General features: G+C 46.0%; 4 non-coding genes across 4 annotated transcripts; 1 reads left to right on the top strand and 3 right to left on the bottom strand.

Annotated features, from left to right (window-relative positions):
- Positions 1 to 2,524: 2,524 nt before the first annotated feature.
- On the bottom strand, positions 2,525 to 2,596 carry Trnaq-cug (transfer RNA glutamine (anticodon CUG)). Its single transcript has one exon. It is a non-coding gene; the product is annotated as a tRNA-Gln (tRNA).
- A 14,158-nt stretch (positions 2,597 to 16,754) lies between these two features.
- Trnag-ccc (transfer RNA glycine (anticodon CCC)) lies at positions 16,755 to 16,825 on the bottom strand. The gene has a single exon. It is a non-coding gene; the product is annotated as a tRNA-Gly (tRNA).
- A 250-nt stretch (positions 16,826 to 17,075) lies between these two features.
- Trnag-ccc (transfer RNA glycine (anticodon CCC)) lies at positions 17,076 to 17,146 on the bottom strand. The gene has a single exon. It is a non-coding gene; the product is annotated as a tRNA-Gly (tRNA).
- Positions 17,147 to 20,122: 2,976 nt separating this feature from the next.
- On the top strand, positions 20,123 to 20,287 carry LOC126490050 (U1 spliceosomal RNA). Its single transcript, XR_007589095.1, has one exon. It is a non-coding gene; the product is annotated as a U1 spliceosomal RNA (small nuclear RNA).
- Positions 20,288 to 20,653: the final 366 nt, after the last annotated feature.

The raw sequence follows: 20,653 nt of genomic DNA, 5'->3' as shown, positions 1-20,653 counted from the left end.
AGAGAAGAGAAGAGAAGAGAAGAGAAGAGAAGAGAAGAGAAGAGAAGAGAAGAGAAGAGAAGAGAGAATACTTTACCTCCTGCTGCCAAAATCCTAGCAAGAGCAGAGGGCATGTGCAGGGAGAAAAAGCAGAGCCCAGCCGGAGGCAGGTGACCTTTCAACAGTAGAACCTAGTACTCCATGTAGCAATTGGTCAGCGAGTTTGGCCCATAACCAAAAATTTGGTAGTTCGAGTTCACCTGGGGTCTTACTATTGAGAGGAGGAAAGTCTTGAGTACTTCTGGGAAGAGAGAGTACTTCTCTCCCTTAAAGCTTCCTTCTTTCTGAATGCCACCCTATTTTCCAAGTACAAACGTCTTTCAGGTCCTTAAAAACTAAGTTCTGTGGGTAGGTAGAACCAAAACTATAAAATTTCCTTCCTATTGTTTTGCATCTAATATCTCTTCATGGACTTTTGACATTTGGTCTTGTGTTTCATTGTTATAAATCATGATAACAGCCATTCTTGTGCACACATCTGCACTCGCTTGCTCAAACGCTTTGGTAAGGCAATCCTGGAGAGCAATGCTAGTGGGTGGATTAAGACAAACAAACAAGAATTATCTCTTCTGTTGCCTTATTAGCTGCAACTCTTCTTTTCTTTTCCGAGGCAGGGTTTCTCTGTGGAGCTTTGGAGCTTGTCTGTAGGTAGACCAGGCTGTCCTGGAACTCAGAGATCCACTTGCCTCTCCCTCTCAAGTGCTGGGATTACAGGCGTCACCACCACTGCTCGGCTTCTTTCTCCGTTTTTATTGTGTCTTAACGACTCAATTGGATTTAGTCATTTTGAATTTATCTTAGTCTACACAGACTTTAACAACTTTGTGGTGGGCACATGCTAGTAACTCTAATGGGTGAGAACACCAACAAGTTCCCATCACAGGTCAAGTCATTTCAGGAAGGTGAGTGGCAAAGGGAGGATTTGATCACCTAGAAGAGTCCTTGAACAGCCTTTATTAAAGTGTCTGTGCCAGGCAGTGGTGGCGCACACCTTTAATCCCAACACTCAGGAGGCAGAGGCAGGCAGAACTCTCTGAGTTCAAGGCCAGCCTGGTCTACAAGAGCTAGTTCCAGGACAGGATCCAAAGCTACAGAGAAACCATACCTTGAAAAACAAAACAAACAAAAAAACAAAAAAAGGTCTGTTCCCTGGTCTAGAGGCCAGGATTCGGCACTTTCACCACTGTGACTCAAGTCTGGTTTCTAGTCAAGGATGTGTGTTTGTAAACTTCATCTTGGGGAGTGTTAAAAATTTAGACAATTGAGACACCATCCATCTTTCAGGAAAGGAGAAATGGACCTATTCCAAGAGACGCCCATACTTCAAGTCCCTCTAGGTGCTATATTCTCTGTTAAGCCTTTTCTGTTTCTGAATTCTAATTTAAAAAGTCTAAGGGCCTCCTTCCCTTTCTGTCTCCCAGGATACCGGCTGAAATCCACGTATGTCTGCCCTGACACACTGAGCATTCTTTCTCAGCGTCTGCCCTTTCTCCTTTCCCTTTTTGCCTCATTCAGGCTTTCACAGCTTGGCTAGCATTTGCGAGGCTCTGGGTTAATTCTACATAATGAAATACAAAGGAATACAAAGGAAAATATAACGGTAATCATTTTAAAACAGGAAATCTTGGAGACAGGAACAATGAGGAACTAAATGCTGAGTCTGGAGGAATGTTCCAGACTTAATACATGATGGAAATGACAGGAAGTTGATGCACTTGGGAGAAATAGAAGTCACAGACACGAAGCAGAGAGGGGACTGGGACAACTTTCCTAAAAATTAACAAAACTTTGGAACCTGTGGGAGTGATAGCAAAAGTTTCAACATTCAGGAAGATGCAGGAAATGTGGAAAAATCGTTGCTCACTACCATTGCTCACAATCGTTGCTACTATTGGCTAGCGCCTCCAGAGTAGCTTGTTCCAAGAGAGGGTGTATGACTGCAGACAACTGCAGCCTTCACACAGTGGAGACCATGTGTCATGGGCCTCGCCTTTCCCGTGTCTGAAGGATCTACACGGAATCAAGTTGATGAGGTCGAATTTGAATATAAAGCCACTTCAATCCGTGAGTGCCAGGGATGTGCAATAGAGCTGGAATAACCGCCGCACCAGGAGGCTGTGGTGACAGGATTTAGCAAAACTATTCAGAGAATATGCGAGCCCCAGGGAACTGCAAAAGTGTTCTAGACAGTAAGAGCTCAGTTCCAACTGGACATCAAACACAGGAGGAGGGCCGGTGGGCCTTGCACCAAGAGCACAGCGCCTTCTTCCCGGGGCTGTTCACGCCCAGTCCCAGGTGAGTCTGGGAAAGGAGTTGCCTCTTCCTGGAACACAATTGACCTAGAGCTGTATTCTTCCAGAGCCCCACCCCAACTCCATGAAGAGAACTTCGTACTTTCTAGTCTTTGGGAACCCGCAGAACGCCTGGAAGGAGCAGCTAAACTCAAATCTTGCATGAGCACAGAAATGAAATGAAGAAAAGGGAGAGGTCCCACCGAGATTTGAACTCGGATCGCTGGATTCAGAGTCCAGAGTGCTAACCATTACACCATGGAACCTACAGATGTCACATCTGTGTATCATCCTCTTGGTTGTGTGAGATAACATCTATCCATTTTCTTATTTGTTTTGTGTATTTTATTTCATCTGTACCTCAGGAAATGAGGAACTAAAGTCAAGTCTCATATGGTCTTAAAACCAAACAAGAGCCCCCGTCAAAAGCAACAGGTACTCCCTTCATTTACCACACTCTGTACTGAGATGAAATTTCCGAAAACCAAGATGTTTATTTCCTTGGCCTGTCATTCTCTCCCTCTTCCTCCTCCAAGGATGCTGAGACGAAAGGGTGTGATCTGGGACTTCCTTCCTTCTTCCTTGGACGACTGGCCCTATTGATTCCATTCCAATTTCCTTATCATAACTAAAAATTTTCATTAAAGTAGATACTATCCAAAGGTACCCAAACCCCTCACTGGAGGGCCATAGGCTATATGTATCCAAGGCCTCATAGAACACATAGATAAAACTCAAAGTATCTCAAAAAAGTACTGTGCGCATATTGCAGGAACAGTCTCTAGGTGGCCTTGGATTGTTAAAGATAAGCCTGTGTTCGCTAAGGTTTTAAATAAAAATCCTTCCATCACTCACTTATCTTTAATCTGAGCAGATCGAGGCAATTTTGTACTTTGCAGGGAGAGGAAAGAGAGGAGAGAGTGATCATGAGAAACAAAGCAAAATAAAAAATTATGCTTGATTGGTCAGAGTGGAAGCCACCTAGTTAGTCCTTTATGATGGAGAAAGTCCCTGCTTTTGTTTATATCTGGTCTGAACTGTCTGGTTTGGATCTAGGCAGCTTCCACCTCCTAGCCTTCCTGCCTCAGCCACCAGTGTACTGGGATTGCTGACACTCACGTTCAACTCTTGCTGTTTATCCTGGGCTTCCGTGAGCTTATGCAGGATCCCAGAGATCAAGGCTTTCTTTCACACCCTCCACACTTGCTTTCTACATTGTGTGTGCGCACGCACACGAGTGCAGGCACCCATGGAAGGCCAGAGGCATTGGAGCCCCTGGAGCTGGAATTATTAAGGGTTGTGAGCAGCTTGCCTGAATGCTGGGAACCCAAACTCTGGAATAGCACTCAATAGATTCTTATTTATTTATTTATATTGTAGACATAATAAATAAATACAATGCAATATTCTGTGCTGGGATTAAAGGTGTGTGCCACCGCTGCCCAGCCAGGAGAGTTTTAACTGTAAGGTTGAAGCACATTTTCGTGGTCACACTTTGACTGTCTCTGGTCATGACATGGGACAATCTCTGGATGGCCCGTACAGTAGACCTAAAGAGTGTCATCTACCTTTATAATACAATTTTCAGACCCGTCTTGTGATGTTTCAGGAACTGGGAAGATTATAGTATATATCAAAATTGTAAGGCTCCTGGGCAGAACCAGAGCCTGACATTTCCAGAGTGTACCTAGAAATACATCATCCACTGAGCTGTATTTTTTTTCCTAAAGTTGCCTAAATTTTTATTATGTGACATCAGAAATAATCTTTGCATGCAAAAATTGGGCTAGTGTTTATACAAGTACAGCAAGAAAATGATGGCCTGGCAGGGCGTGGGGGTACACACCTTTAATCCTGGTACCCAGGAGACAGAGGCAGAAGGCCTGGTCTAGACAGAGAGCTTTGGGAAAGCCAAAGCTACATAGTGAGACCTTGTCTCAAAACAAAAGCAAAACAAACAAAACCAAAAGTTGATGGACTTTTGGCTCTTTTTCAATGACCTTTGATTTCTTTTTTTTCTTTTGAGATGGGTCTTGCTGTGCAGCATAGGTGTGTGTGGTGGTTTGGATGAGGACGGTTCCCCACAGGCACACGTATTTTTGTTGTTGTTTTTGTTTTTGTTTTTGTTTTTGAAGACAGGGTTTCTCTGTGGTTTTGGAGCCTGTCCTGGAACTAGCTCTTGTAGACCAGGCTGGTCTCGAACTCACAGAGATCCGCCTGCCTCTGCCTCCCAAGTGCTGGGATTATATTTTACTGGCACACGTATTTTGAATGTTTGTTTGCCAGTTGGTTAGAAATGCCTCAGACCTGCTCTCTGCTGGTCCGAGAGACTGGAGAGGAGGTGTAGCATCGGCGCAGCTGGGCACACCCACAAGAGACTTTGCTTAAGTCTTCGTTTTCTTTTTCTTTCTGCTGCTTGTTCCTCCTCTCTTCTGTTTTTCTATCCTGTTGCTTCCCTCTTCTTCTCCCGGTTATTCTCCTTCTATCCCTTTTCTTGTACTGCTCTTCTCCTGTCCCTTTTGTGCCTTCTAGGACAGCAGTCTCTACACAAGACAAGACTCCCTCACAACCATAGGTTACATATTTCTCAGAAACAAGTTAAAATCTTTACACAGGAAGAAATCACATTATGATCACCACAAGTTACATTTTCCTTAGAAGCCCACAAGTAGTTAAACGTTTTCCTTTGTATTAATTTTCACACCATTACGTCTTCACCCCAGAGCAATGATTCTTTTATTGCTGATTAATTTAACTGAGTTTGCCTCAGCCACTTCTCTTTGTGCTCCTGGGCAGGTGTTTGCAATTTCAGTGTAGCAGATTCGATTCTACAAAAAACTTTCAACAAGTGGTCTAGTCAACCACCTATTTTTCTTTACACACAATAGGGTCATTTAATTTCCTTTTACAACTTTGCTTTTTCAAGGTGCATGCCAGAGCCTGTGGTTAGTTCTGTAAGCTACATGATGAAGGAACTCAGGCTGAAGCTTGGGTGTGGGGACATAATTTTTTTTTATCATTAGCCTGTTGTTTCACAGGCAAAATTCACGGGTCTATAATGCATAAGACTTCCTTGTTCTTACTTTTAATCCTCTGCAAATTTCACATCTAACAAGGGGGAAAGGTGACTTTCAGCCATTTTTTGCCTTTTTTGTATCTCTCCTTGGAGCAATAGGCAGAATAACCTAAACCATTTCTCTAATCATCTTCACTGTGTGTTAGCACCTGCATCTTTCAGGCTGACTCAGAAAGTTCAATTAAACCGTAGATCTAACCAATTATCATTGCTCTTATGAAATTATCTTCATTGTGATCTGTAAATAAATTGCTCAGCGAGGTGTGGGATTTTCCCAAGAAACAGTCACACTATACTAGACACGGTGGGATCCTGTCACATAGGAATCACACCGGAAGGCCAGGAACTGTGGAGTTGCAATTGTTGGCTGAGAGAGCAGTAGCCTAAGGTCCAGCCACTGTCTCAATGATAAAACGTTTGACGCTCAACATGGGACCCAAATTTTTACATAGGGCCTGAGAAAGAGAGAGAGAGAGAGAGAGAGAGAGAGAGAGAGAGAGAGAGAGAGAGAACCAGCTCCTTTAAGAGGTGCTGTGCAGCCGCCTATCTCTTGAGCAGCTGGCACGACGCTAAGTAAAAGCGCCTGCCACAGTGTGGACACAAACTTCCTAGAGCTGGCGCAGTTAAATGGAGTTCTTGGTTAAATGCCGCTCTCGGCCGGGCCCACAAGCTCCCTTAAGGCTCCTCTCTCCCGGACCGAGGAGGGATGGAGCCAACTGCCAGAAGCACCTGGAAGGCCCTTGGCTGCCTCTCAGCCCTTTAAGGTTTGGTTCTCACGGTCAGAAAAGGCTACAGATACACAGTAGATTAAGACGCAGGAACACAGCAGCAACAAGCAGTAGGAAGCCCAGCAGAAGAAAGGGGCGTTCTGGAAACAATCTTCCCGAGGCTTTGCCTCTCCAAGATATACCCATCATAATTCCATAAGCTCCATTGCTGACTGCAGCTCCCCTGCCGCAGCCACTGGCTGTTAGGAGGTGTGACCTTGCGGATGTGTGTCATTGAGGGTGAGCTTTCAAAAGTCCTTGCCCAGTCTCCTCCCCCCACCTCCACTCCTGCCTGTGGATCAAAATGTAAGCTCCCAGGTACTGTTTCAGCCTCATTCCTGCTGCTCCCAGGCTCCCCAATATGATGTTACGGATTAACCCTCGGGAACTGTAAGCAAGCCCCCAGTTAGAAGCTATATTTTATAAAAATAGCTTTGTTCAGGATTTTTGTCACAGCAATAGAACATTAAGACAATAGGCTAACATCAAATCCACTATCTTCCTGCCTCAGCCTCCTGATTAGATCAGCTAAGATTAGAAGCAGTGCCACCAGAACCAGGTTTACTAGAATCTTCAGACTACAGGCGTGGTGGTGTCACCTATAGGCAGAGACAGGAGAATTGACCAAGACTTTTGTGGGAGCCAGCCATGAAAGCTAAGTCTGGGCAGGTCATTCGAAGGAAGTTCTTTACTTCCAACCATTATCACCTGGGACTCTGGCCATCGATAAATATAAATGGAGTCTGGAGTCTCAATAGTTTACCCTGAGACAATGCCTGGCAGGCTGAGATTACCTGACCCCACCCAAGAGCAGACCATTCAAAGGAAATTCCTGGCATTCCAAGCACTGTAGATAGAAACACCTGCCAGCACTTCCCTAGGACACCCCTAGATAAATGTCAGCCAATGAGGGGTCCTGAACCTCAGAGACCCCACACCCCCACCTTTACTACTATAAAAACCCAATTCTAATTGAGCTCGGGGCTCTCCGGTTATTCCAATACGTTGGACATGCAGAGAGACCGAGTTTGCAAACTTGATTAAATAAAGGCTCTTTGCTTTTACATACGGGACTCGGTCTCCTTTGTTGGCTTTTGTGGGGACCCAAGGATTTGGGCTTAACAACTTTGAAGCCAGGCTGGTCTACATAAAGTTCCAAGCCAGCTAGAGCGTGAGAGTGTGTCACACAGAAGCATGCACACACACATGCACATATATACACACACAAACTAAATTAAGTTTCCAAAACCCTCTTCTAACTAAAAGCCATTGCCATCCAGTTTGTCTATAATGCCTCAGATTTGGATAAATTCTTCTCCCAATGTCCTCAAACTAGCTATAATAGTCTCGGGTCCTCCTTCCCTAAGAGTGAGGATAGGTATCAGGTTTTAATGACGAGTTTATTGTCTCCATAAAGTCCATCTTAGTTTGTTAGCTGCTTGGTGACATCGGATTCAATAAGACATCAGATTTGATGAACATTTTCAAACTTCCTGCTGGAGTCCAGCTCCTGCGGGGTTCGGGTTCCAAAGAGGAAGTGTGAAGTCAGTGAGGGAAGGAGACCGACACACCTAAGGGTGAATCAGGATACCTTAACTGCTTTTCTGGAGACCCACCGGCAGGAAAGAAAGCAGGGGAACATCCCTGTCAATTACAGACCACAAGGAAGTTCCCCTGCCTGTCAGGGGAAGTGTGGGCAGCTAGATCTCAACAACTCATCCTGTTTTCTGGTGGAAGAACTGCAACCTTTATTATGGTATCAAGCGAGGCCGGGGCCAAATGCCATCTTGTAATGACAGCCACTCAAATCGGCTCCCAGCACTACATCTCGCACACTTTGGAATTACATCGTAGTTTAACCACAAACAATACTGAAAGCAGACTTAATGACTGGGCTGAAAGTGGTCATCAGCTTCATTGTGGCATTTTTTCTTGAAGCAAAACACAGTAAGTTCAGTAAGAACTTAAATGCCTATTGTTCTCTAAGGTTCAATAACCTTGCCAGGTACCTTTAAACCTCCTCCTGCATGGCCTCAGCCCTTGTGGCCAGGACGCATCAGACACTGAGTTCTGAGAAACAAACCCATACGAGCAGTTTTTATTCCTCAAGAGCCGGATGCGGCATCTGTACCATGGAGCACAGCAAACACTGAGCTGTTTCCTAACTGCATTCTCATGTGCCTTGGTCTTATGGCTTGTTCCCCTCCTAAGCTCCCAAGGGGGAAAGTCCTGACATCCTACTCTTTTTCCATTATACTGTACATTTCTGATTCCTTCAGTGTATGCTTCTGTAATGGCAGAGGGGGATCAAGCCACCCCAACTTCTCAACAGAATCTGTTCCTCGTGGGGCATACCAGATCTTGTAAGCCACTAGTCCCGGGCACTTTTCTATACTTTCTAACTAAACTCTTGCCCCTGATGGCTTCTGACTCTGGGTCTGGACCCACTGTTTCTCTCAGTTGTGCATTTTCATCCTTGGGGTCAGCGTGTCCAGGTAGTAAATCGTTAACTTTGCTATTCTTGGTGTAATGGGGGGGGGGCACAGAATGGGGATTCTTATGTGCAGAGTAGGCAGAGTTATCACACTATATGGTTCCGCAGTGGTGGGGATTTTTTCCAAAGAATTATTTTGTTTAAAGAAACTGTCATAGTATACACTTTCATCCTTCACCAAAGCCTGCTCAAAATTTCCCAAAGGAAAAGACAAAAGGAAAACTCCCATAACGCATAGTGAAAATCATTAAAAAGGAAAGTGAAAAGGTGCTGGAGGAAGGTGATCCACATTGTCAAAATGCTGGGACTTGTGAAGCAGCAGCAGTTGCCCTGGGGTCTGCGCCAACATTCTAGTCAACGCTTTGTCAGTATAAACAGAACCAATATTTCCAAGTATGTTCTGTTACATTTACTTATTTGTGTGTACGCCAATGTGTTGTTCCCAGACGTGGTGGCCGATGGCTGTAATCCCAGCACTCCAAAGGTGAGAGGCAAGGCAGAAGCTCATGAGCTGTCCAGCCTGGGGCAGCAATAACGAGAAAGATGACAAGAAAGTTGCCCTCTGACCTTCACATGAATGTTATAGCAGGCATACCTATGAGTGTGCATACACTCTCACACACACAAATATTTTCCCCAAAGTTTATCCTTATATTTGCAGAGCATGATAATGTTTGAAACAAACACTACTTAAATGAATAATACTTCACCTAAAATAACGGAAAAAACAATAATTATACTTCATCAGTTCATTTAGACTCAGATATTCCTGTCCCACTTGATGTTGACTTAACAGATCTATGAACTATCTATCAATCCTGAAACCTTACCTGTCAAATTGTATGATATTTTAAAATTAATTATTTTACTTTATTTTATTTGTATGGTGTTTTGCCTGCATGTATGTCTGTGTACTCTGTTCATGCTTGGTCCCCACGTTGGCCAGAAGAGGGTGTGACGTCATCTCTCCTGGAACTTCAGGTACAGATCATTGCTAACCTACTTGTGAGTTCTGGGAATCGAACCCTGGACCTCTAGAAAGAGCTGCCAGTGCTCCTAACTACTAAGTTGTCTCTCCAGCCCCAAGCAGTATGATTTTAACTCTTAAAAAAAAATGTGTGTCAATCCATTCCATGAACTTCTTGGAAGAAGAAAGAGTTTAGGTTTATAGATACTTGGGAAAGCAACCGAACGAATCCATGAACTCTGTGGAAAAGATGACGTAGCAGGGCCACGGCTAAAGATCTGGTGAGAATCCATTGCCATGACAGTCCAGCTAACAAGAAAAGTAGATTATTTCTGTGTCACACACCATGTGAAGGTAACAAACTATGACTCTGTTATACCAAGACATAGTGGGTTTCTGAGGGATCACAGCACATCACAGAACCTGGTCAACAACGTGTTTGTATGTGAATATAACCAAAGACAGTAAAACACCATCTGTACTGAAGATGAACCCAAGGCTTCATGCAGGCTAGGGGCTTAAGCTACCATCAAAATATTTCACAAGGCCACACACCATGTCTTATCTAATACCACTTCCTATACAAATTAAATATACCACGTAAACATTATTTAGTGACTATTTTTATAAAGAAAAAGAATCATTGTTTGTTTGAGACAGTGTGTAGCTCTGACTGGGCTGGAACTCACGGAGATCCTCCTGTCTCTGCCTTTAGTGATGGAATTAAAGGTGCGTGCCCCAAGCCTTTTGAAATTGTAACACATTTTAGATCATTTGTGGACTCTTTAGAAATCCTCAAAATTAGTTAGATATCAGATTTCACTTAGAGTTTGATGTTAGGAAATTTCTCCAAAATATTAACAAAGCCAGACATGGTGGCACATGACTTTAATCCCAGCACTGTAGAGGCGGAGACAGGAGGATCTCTGAGTTTAAGGCCAGCCTGGTCAATAGTATTGAGATTTATTGAGCTGTCTGCCCCCTAAACCTCTCAGGATCCAGAAGGAACAGTACAGCAAGCTGAAAACTGACTGAAAGGGTCTGAGGGGAAAGGAACCAATCAGCTCACACGGCTTCTGTTTATGTCCCACTTCTTCCAGTGCTCCAGCAATGTTCTTGATGTTCTCTGGTCCCACAAGGTCTCCAGTTTATATACCACACGGACACAATTAACAGTTCTTTGACAATAACAAGGATACTAGGCAGGCATTTCACAGGGCCAAGAATCAGATAGGGCAGAAAGCAGGTGCCTGTTAGCCTATTTACATCTCCGAGGGGGCGGGGCTGTGAAGCACCGGGCACACCTGACAAGGGTGAATAGATAATAAATGTAGAGAAGGGAACAGAAACGCGGTATCGCTGTGCTTCCTAAAAACACTTCCATTCCTGCACAGCTGGGAACACAGGGATTGCGGTAGCCATGGCAACCAGCACGCACGGTGGGAGGAAAATGGATGGCATTTGATCCCTATTGGTATTTTTGCCAAATGCTAGCTGAAGAAAGGGAATCTCTTCACCCTGGGTTAAAGTGAAAAGCTGTGGCTATGTAAATTCTTAGCCCCAGGCTAAGCGGAGGTACTCACACCTGCTGACCCAGGTGAACAGGAATTCCTTTCTCTGGGGTTGGGTTAGAGAGCCAAGCATCTTTCCTGTATCTCTAGGGGTGAAGGCACACACAGCTAATTTCCTACACTATGATCTTATATCCAATGAAACCGAGATAAGGTAAGTACAGAATATCGATAGCTTGTTTGAGTAGAGCAAAGGCCAGTGGGTTACACTCTCCAGAGAATCCGGGGCCACCCTGCCCTGTTTATCAGTAAGGGCAGACTCTGTCGCTCTTCAGCCTGTCTTTTGAGGTTCTATGCAATCTGTTTGCAAGGCTTCTCTCCTTGTTGGATGTCCTGCCATAAAAGAGAATTGGGGGATGGGGGTAGCTTTAGGTAGATTTGACTATGAGAACAAAGGTTTCTTTGACCGAGTGAATACTTTCACACCAGGGCCCCACAATGTGGGAAAAGGTCATCGGGTTACCAGTACAGAAAGGAGTTATGCTCAATGAATGGTTGATACACTGCTGAGGTGTTTTTGAATGAATCCCACTATGGAAAGTGGGGGGGGGGGGGACGCCATGGCTTCACAAGGGTTTTGCAGAAATGACAGCAACTACTCAAAAGACAAGTATTCCCGAAGCTTTGTAAATCGGCTTCCTCCACTGGGATACTCCTGTGAGCTAGTCTAGAGGAGTGCCACTGTATGGTCCTGTGCACCATGGCACAACAGAGCAAGTTCCAGGACAGCCAGGGCTGCACAGAGAAATCATTTCTTGAAAAACTAAACCAAACCAAACCAAAAATCCCCAAAAGCCAAAAACAAATCAACAACAACAATAGCAACAAAAACCCAGAATGTTTACAATGTAAGGTCTGGGCTGGAAGAATTCCCTATAATAGAGCAGAACTTGAGGATATACAAGGCTTTGGGTTTAATCATCACCACTCAAAAGTCAATGGCTTAGATTGAATAGATACTGCAAATAATAGGTCCCATTTAAGAGAAATGAGATTTATACATTATGAGAGAAAAGAAAGTCATCCTCCAGCCTCCACACCCATGTGCCTCTAATAAATAGGTGTAAATTAAAAGATTTTTTTTTAGTTGAAGAAAAGGATAGGAACAGAATCATAGATGTAATTTTTTGTTTGTTTTAAGACAGAGTCTCACAATTTGGCTCTTGTTGTCCTGGAGCTCACTATGCGGATCAGGCTGGCCTTGAACTCACAGATATTTGCTTGCTTCTGCCTCTCGAATGCTGGAATTAAAGGCATGAACCACCATGCACCAGCTTTGACTGGGATTCTAACGATGTTCCCGGGCATATAAGCCAGAAAAACAACCACTGCGTGACCTCACAAACTCCTGAAATTGACTCCCCCAAACCCTATTCTAGATCAACAGGTTACAGAAGCAACCGGAATCGGGTGGCTTTGTTGTTTTTTGTTGTTGCTGTTGTTTTAAAGCATCATTCATTCCTAAATTTCTGCAATAATAATTCTCAGAGGTTCCTTTCGCTTTCAGACTGCTACAAGACCACTTCTCACGCCTCGGTTGTCCCCCTTGCTTTTCAGCCCTTCTCTGAGTCTCTTTCTGCGCCCACGGAAACCCATTGTTCTGTCTGTGCAGGCCAGGCTGAGAGCTGAGAGCTGCCGAGGATCCAGCCACATCTGGGGTGTCCAGTCCCTCGCTGTGCCTGCTCCGGGTCTTGGAAGGACCCAGCCATAAAGCGCACGTGAACTCCTTCTCCCGAGTCCTGCTGGGAGCCCTGGCTGTAACCCGGCCAGCTTAAATCTCTGGGACCCTCGGGAGGCAGCAGGATCCAGTAGCATCCGGGAGGTGCTGGCTGGTGTGTGGCACCCACACCCTCTGTACGAGTACAGCCCTGCAGAGGACGGTTAATTGAAATGTTCGAAGTTCACACCTATCACACCTACCTCGGGACACTTAAACAGCTTTTTTTCCCTCTATCAAGGTCTGACAGATAAACACAATCGTCAGTTACAGATGGATAAACACGAAAAATGATACTCTCCTAAGGTTAAACCTGTGAGACTCACAAATTCCTGAAACTGCTGCCCTTCTGCCCAGTTCTAGATCAACAGATCTTTATCTCTTTGCCAAACCTCGGATCCCTAAGGCAAGTCCCCCGTGTCCCGTCCCCGTCCCCCGTCCCCCCCCCCCCTGCCACTTTTTTACCTGCAAAATGAGGTGGTGGACAGAGACATTCCAAGAGTAGCAGGGTACCTGAATTTTAAGTGATTGCTCTGGCAACTATGTTACCAGCACAGAGAACATCAGCATGACCACTCAGCTGCACACAGTGCTAGTACTACCACATTTTATGTTAGATTTTTTGAATCCCACACTGGTCCGGAACTCAATTTTTCGACTTAGACTCTGGAGTGCTGGCCTATAAGTGTGGGCCACTATACCCCACCCCACTTTATTGTTTGGGAAAGAGCATATCTTACTTGGTTTGTGCACTATGTTGCTTCTACTGTTCCAATTTTTTTTTTTAAAAAAATTGGATTGTTTTCCTGGTTATTTGGTGGCTTCCACAGATGTGTATTTCTATTGTGGAGATGCCTGCACCATAGCCACATGGTAGGGTTTATGTTACGGCTTGGCTGTACTCACACCAAGGGTCATTTCCAGCCTTTTGGATACTGCAGAAGAACCATGGAGAGAGGGTCTAGGAGACAGCGCCTGTGAAATGACCAGGGGCATTTCTTCTTCATTCTTCATCTTCTGTCTTAGTTGGTCCTCTCTTCACAGCTGCTGCTGAACCAGCCTGGTTCCATCCTAGGCTAGAGAGCCATTGTAGAGCAAACTCGGTTCATTTCTGTTTACAGTTATCCCTATTTCTCTAGGACGGGGCTATGCCCCACTGTAAGCTTAATTACAAATTGTTCTGGGCTGCCTGCTTCAGGAAATGACAGCCATGCCTTTGCTTCAAAAAGTTATGACCACCTTGTTACGACTACGTTGTAACGATGTCTTTGTTTCAGGAGGTTGTTATGACCAATTTCTGTGACCCTCCCTGTTTGGACCCCCTACTTCTGTACTATAAAAACCCTTATCTTCCCCATGTCCAGTTCTGAATTCTTGAACCTTGCCTTTAGGGAGAAACAGCCTGTGTCCACAAATCTTAAAAGACTTCTAATTAATTTAGCCATGACTTGCTTTAGTGGTCTTTCTCCTCTAATGTATGGGATTTTCACGTGAGTACCCAGGAATTCTAAAGGAGGGTGGGGCAGGGAGGGGTCAGCACAAGGGAAATCCACATAGGGCTTCCTGGTGTAAATGCTGTCTCACCAGGCTGCTGTGCTTGAGCTCTCTGCTTCTCGTCCCCTTCCTCCCTGGAGAGATTGTCGCCAGGTTTGGAGTCACTGTGACTCTCTGGCATACTCTCCCACTGTCAAGCAGGATGGTGCTGCAGAAGAACCAGGGACCACAGTGGCACGTCTACTTTAATGGCAGCCAGAGTGCACACGGTGGAGGTTCAGTTTCATGGATGAATCCTCGAGGGATAGTGCGGGCTTTTTCTCCTGGCCCCCTCAACTTTTGTTCCTAACACATGGAAGATTCCGGAGAGGCACATGCTTGCTTTCCTATCAGTAATGCTTACTTTAAAACAATTTTCTAAACGAAGAGACAGGGGGACAGAGATAAGAGGAGGAAGAAAGGGGTGTGTGGGGAGAAGGAGAAAATGAGACTCTCGGTAGCCGTGAAGCGAGCAGAAAAGGAATGCCTATGAGCTCCCCCACCCTCTGTGGCCCTGAAACACCACGATTAACTTCCGTCCCCCACTGTGACTGGGTTGTGCATTGGGGCACAGCAGGAAGCACACATCCCTTAGCATTAGATCCAGGAATCTGCAGTTCTCATCTTCCCAAGTCGCTATAAGTTCAAAGTGTCTAGTGTCTAAAAACCAGAAAGGTTTTTTTCTGCTGAAACCCATTTGCTTTCTTCTTTCCCTAAGCGCAACCGCAGAGCATCTACTCAGGAAATCTCAAGATGACTAACTGCTGTCATGATTGAGATGTTCAGAGAAGAAATGGAACTAGCATGCCAGTTGCTCCCTTGAGTCAGTTACCACATAAGGAACCCGAAAGACCGTGTTTACTAACACCCGAATTGCTGAATCCCATCCAGGAATCCAAGGCGTCAGAGGTCCGGACGAGGAGCTAGGCGTTTTCTTGAGGGTCGAAGCTGTCGGTGGCGTTAGAGCGAAGTGAAAACTATGGAAATTAGGGGTGCATGCGGTGCCCTGTCCGCACTCACTTTGGAAACGCGAGGAAATTCGCACGGTGTGGGAGAGGGCGTGGGTCCGTGGGTGCCAGAGGAGCGCAGGAGAAGCGTTTGTGTGCGGGGAGGTCCGCTAGCTTGCGGGGCAAAGCGTCAGTGCGTTCAGAGGGCAGGGCTCGTGGGGTGAATCGGGGCTGGGGGTGGAAACAATACTCACCCGGTGGGGAAAACACTGTTATCCCGAAGGGGATTTTCCTGGAGACTCAGTGCCATTGGCGTGTGCTGATACCTGAGACGTCCACAAAAGCGGGGAAGTCGGCTGCATAACTCGTAGTATATTTGGAGCTGCGTTCAGGCTTTCTTCTTTTCATTTGTCACGAAAGGTAGCTGACAGAAAAATAATTGATAAGAGTTCGGAAGGGTTTTGTTTGATGAGCTCACCTGTCTGTTTGGGTCGCCACGCAGAGCTACAGGAAAGAGAGGAGATCGAGAATTCTTCTGTGGTTGCTGAGCTTCAAACCTGGGTTCTTCGAACAGTTCTTATTTTTAACGCCTCCTCCTCCCGCTCCTTATTAGAGAATTTCTTGATGGAATTTAATCTGGGCTGTTGTCCTCGCCCAGAAGGATTTTTCCGCTGGTGAGACATTGGAACCTTTACTCAAAACTTACTTGAAAGCTACGGTTCAGTGATACCGAAACCTCAGAACAGGATCCCTAGGGATGAAAACCTTTCTGGTTGTTTTTTTGAGATAGGATCGCACTATTTAGCTCTGGCTGGCCTAAATCAGGCTGATTTCGAACTCACAGAGATTCTCCTGCCTCTGACTCCAGAATGCTGGGGTTAAAGGCTTGTGTTGGTTTTAACTCCCACAAACCTAGTAGTCACCCCCTTCCCTGTATCTTGCAGTTAAGGTTTAAAAGAGATAGCCTCTGAAATAAAAATGTTTGAATGCCTTCCACCTGCCCATCTTATCTTCTTTTTTCCTGCCTAGAATATTGGTGTGAGGGCATCTTTTGCCATGAGAATAAAAACCTCAGGCTAGGGTGTCTGAACGGAAACAGGAAGAACTTGAAAACAAGGAAAACAGCTGTGGTGGTGTATTCGATATTCCGTATCTGTAAGCTTGTGCCTGGACTCTGATACACGGAAGACATTACTTACCTGCTTGAGCCACTATTAGTCAAATTCGCTGTTAACGTTTCCAGCCAAATACAGTCTGAAATAGAACTGGGTCCTAGTCCTGTTTTCTCTGCTCACACCAGAAAATCTTGCAGGTGGGTGGTAGGCAGAAGGGAAAGAGGAAAAAACTTAGACTGCATTGGCCGGGAATCGAACCCGGGTCTCCCGCGTGGGAGGCGAGAATTCTACCATTGAACCACCAATGCATCCTTCGGGGTACTTTGTAACAGCACATTGGGAAAAGGTAAGAGAAGCCATGCGTTTCAGTGAATTTCTACTCAAAAACAACGTAAACCAAGGATCCTTTAACTTTCTGAGTTTTCCAGTTTTAAGAAAGAAACACAGGTCCTTCTGCATGCTAGGCTGTGATAAATCACACCCCACAAACAGCTTCGCTGGCGCCAAGAAAACACCCTGGTGATAGGCCAAAAAGGGGAAGAAAAAAAAATGTCATACTGCATTGGCCGGGAATCGAACCCGGGTCTCCCGCGTGGGAGGCGAGAATTCTACCACTGAACCACCAATGCACCCTGCTGGTGGTGCTTGAAAGCACAATAAACAAAAGTATCCATCCCATCCATCTCCATTTTCACTGACAGCAATGCAACCCACTATTTCCATACGTAAACTGTAAATACAGTATTTTGTGTATTTCCCAGTGTTCAGGAGGAGGAAATGGCCTCCTACATGCTAGACAATGAAAAAGCCCAAGTCCTCTCCCCTATCAGTCTGGGCCAGGTTTGCCCCTCAAGGAGTTTTGGCGTTTGTCCTATTGAATTCCTTTGAATTCTGCCTGTCATGACCCTGAAGTTTCAGCTCATTAGACGGGAAATGCTAATTCCAGTTCAAACTCGTGGCTCTGAAAAGCCTCCCTGGAAGTTTACCAGACCTAAGTAAGGTGAACCAAGGCCTTTGTCAGTTACAGGAGTGTGGGAAAGGGGTGACGGCTCGTGAAAGCTGGAAGCCTTTCCACTCCCTTTAGAGCGTCCTGTGTCTTAAGGAGTCCTCACCTCATGCCAGCCAGCATGGGAATGTTTCTACCAGGAAGAAGTTATTACATCCCTCAGAGTGCAGCGCAGCGCACAGCGCAGCTGCTTACAGGTAGCAACGCTGCATGTTTTGAGCAGAAACTAACAGGCACTTCGGAGCCCTCCAACAATCGCAATTGCTTTCTGGGGCGTCCTACGCTAAGCTCCAAGGAAGCCTGGCCAGAGAGACCGCTTAGATTTCTGCCATGCTGCTTGTTCAGGGAGAAGAAAAGCCAGATAGTTCCAGTGATTCCCCCCTTGCCTCGAGAGCCGCCCGTCTTTACGAAGCCTGCTTTCCGTTCCAGCAGTTGAGAATAATCCAAGGCCAGTGTTTGCTTCCCTGCCGTGAGTGGGGTGGGAATCAGGATCTGGTTAGTGCCACTGCCCCCATTCCTCTTCATCTACAGGGCCACCGGTTGACAGGTGTTCAGGGTCTCAGAACCAAGCAGTTCCTAAGGAAGCCCATTTAGCTCAGTCTCCCCCACAGCACAGCTTCAGAGAACAGAGAAACCAGACAGAAGCAACCAAAGGAAAAGCACCCTAATTCTACACCTCGACTTTAGGAAGACTCACGAGGCATTCTTGAGTGGGGGAACCACATTCTCAAACTCCCCTGGTTTTTCAGTTTACTTGCCTCTTATTATATATGTGATCCAGCTGCCCTTACTGCCCCTGACCTACAGCGGAACTTCTTTATGGTCTGTAATTGACAAGGATGTTTCTGTTCTTTCTGGCCAATGGTTTTCCACAGAAGCAGTAGAGGTATGAAAGGCTGGGGCAAAATAAAGGTAGCTGTTCTTCCACCTGAAAAGAAGCCTCCGTGTCTCAATCCCGGCACACACACACACACACACACACACACACACACACACACACACACCCGCCCCGCCAGTCTTGGCATCCAGGCTGCGCTGGCGCGGCAATTATACATACTCCTATTTCAAAGAGAAAAGGGCTGTGAGAGCAAGCCTTGAGTGTGCAGTCCCTCTTACACCTACAGTTAGTTAATCGCTGGGTAGCTCCAAATCAAAAGACTGTGCACGAGTGTACTAGACTCCCGTGCTGCCTGTCCACTGGGTGATGTAGGAATTACAGTGCATATCCCTAGCCTACAGGAAAGTTCTAAGGGCCTGTACTTGAGTTCCAAAGATTCTGGTTGCATTTAAATAAATGCACGCTGCAGACGACTGTAGAAGCCACTCCTCCATTCGATGCATTTCTAGGCAGCACCTTTTCACTTTTGGGAATAAGCTGCTCACGGTCTGCACCCCACGGGCAGGTGGGTAGCGGGGGATGGTGATATTCCCTACACAACACACATCAGGAGCCCTGCTGCTTCATCTGTACCAAAAGCGAAAGCCACATTAGGTCCCTGATTTCATTTGCTTAAATAACAGAAGCATGCGTCTGCAGGTGACTCCCTGGTTGGTGCCCCCTCCTTCCCCTCCCCCCCCCCCCCAATTTATGTTTGTACTTTTGTTAGTTACAATAGACTTTTGGATGCCTTACTTTTTGTTTTAAAACGGAAACCAAATTGCCAGGCTGACCCCATTTCATCTGCGGATCTGCCTGCCAATGAGGGCTGAGATTAAAGGTGGACACCAGCCCACCCTTCCCAAGAAATTTCTTACCACGTGTGCCATAGTTCAACGTGGTTTCATTTAATATGTTGTGGGCTTTGCCAACTCCCTGTTAAGATTCTAACAGCGATAACACTACAGCAGTGGTCTCAACCTTCCTAAAGCTGGGACCCTTTAATACAGTTCCTCATGTTGTGGTGACTCCAGCCATACAATTATTTTCCTCACTACTTCATAACTGTAATTTTGCTACTGTTATGAATCGCAATGTAATTTTCGCTGTTTCCCGATGGTCGTAGGCGACCACTTAAGGGGTTGCGACCCACACGTTGAGAACCACTTCTCTGCAGGCTAAATTGGTGTGTTGCAGATTCTCTCCCAACTGCCTGACATAGGCGACTATTTAGGGGTTTAAGATAATTCAGGATGATTTGTCTCTGGGTCTTCAACACTCCAGCTCTCCGCAAGCAGACAAGTTCAACAAGGCAATGGAGTGAAGAGGAGAGGTCTCCCCTGGGTCGGTGATGGGCGTCATCTATACAGATTAGGTACCAGAAGGAGCCCAGCAAGATGACGTCGTTACCTCCCAGGTGGCGGGTGAGTTTGTTGGCAGGGGGACAGGGATGACTTCCTTCTTGAGGTCACGAATGTGGGCGGGGTCTATGGAGATAAGGGTCGCGCAGGGGCTGCTGGGTCCGCACCGACTGCGAAAACGCGAACGATGTTTTAGGATCTCTACTGGCGTGGAAGAAAAGAAGCGCAGGTCCGCGGGTGGTAGTGGGGCGCAAGAATCGAGTAGGCGTCCGAGGAGACCGTGGAGCAGGCACGGTTAAGTGACCGTGTGTTAAGAGTGCAGGGCCGGTGGGACTGAGTGGGCGCTGCAGGGGTGGAAAGCATACTTACCTGGCAGGGGGAGATACCATGATCACGTAGGTGGTTTTCCCAGGGCGAGGCTCACCCATTGCACTTAGGGTGTGTTGACCCCTGCGATTTCCCCAAATGCTGGAAACTCGACTGCATAATTTTTGTTAGTGGGGGACTGCGTTCGCGCTCTCCCCCGGCAATTGTAAAAGAAAAATGAAAAAATGATGTCCTTTGGGCTGAGTTGTATTTGGGTGCTATGAAGCTAAATGCCCAGCGATGGAGAAAAAGTAGTTTCACTTACAGTAGACGCTTATTAGTAGGGACTTCTCACGTCCTTCAGTTTCTCAGTTTCCCTCAATGGCATGCATCTACCTGAGGCCCACACTGCACGGTTGACTCAGTCTCTGGCCATTCTCTCACTATGTATGTAGTCTTGTCTGGCCCCGAACTCTATGTTCTGAGTGCCGAGTGCCTTTGTCTCCTGAGTTGTAGGACTTAAAAGAATCCCCAGAGCAATCTCTCTCTCTCTCTCTCTCTCTCTCTCTCTCTCTCTCTCTCTCTC

The sequence above is a fragment of the Alexandromys fortis genome, unplaced genomic scaffold (genome assembly GCF_014885135.2).
Source record: "Alexandromys fortis isolate MF-2015 unplaced genomic scaffold, M_Fortis_MF-2015_v1.1 scaffold_218, whole genome shotgun sequence".
Taxonomy (NCBI): domain Eukaryota; kingdom Metazoa; phylum Chordata; class Mammalia; order Rodentia; family Cricetidae; genus Alexandromys; species Alexandromys fortis.
This window is presented reverse-complemented; position numbering and strand designations above follow the sequence as displayed.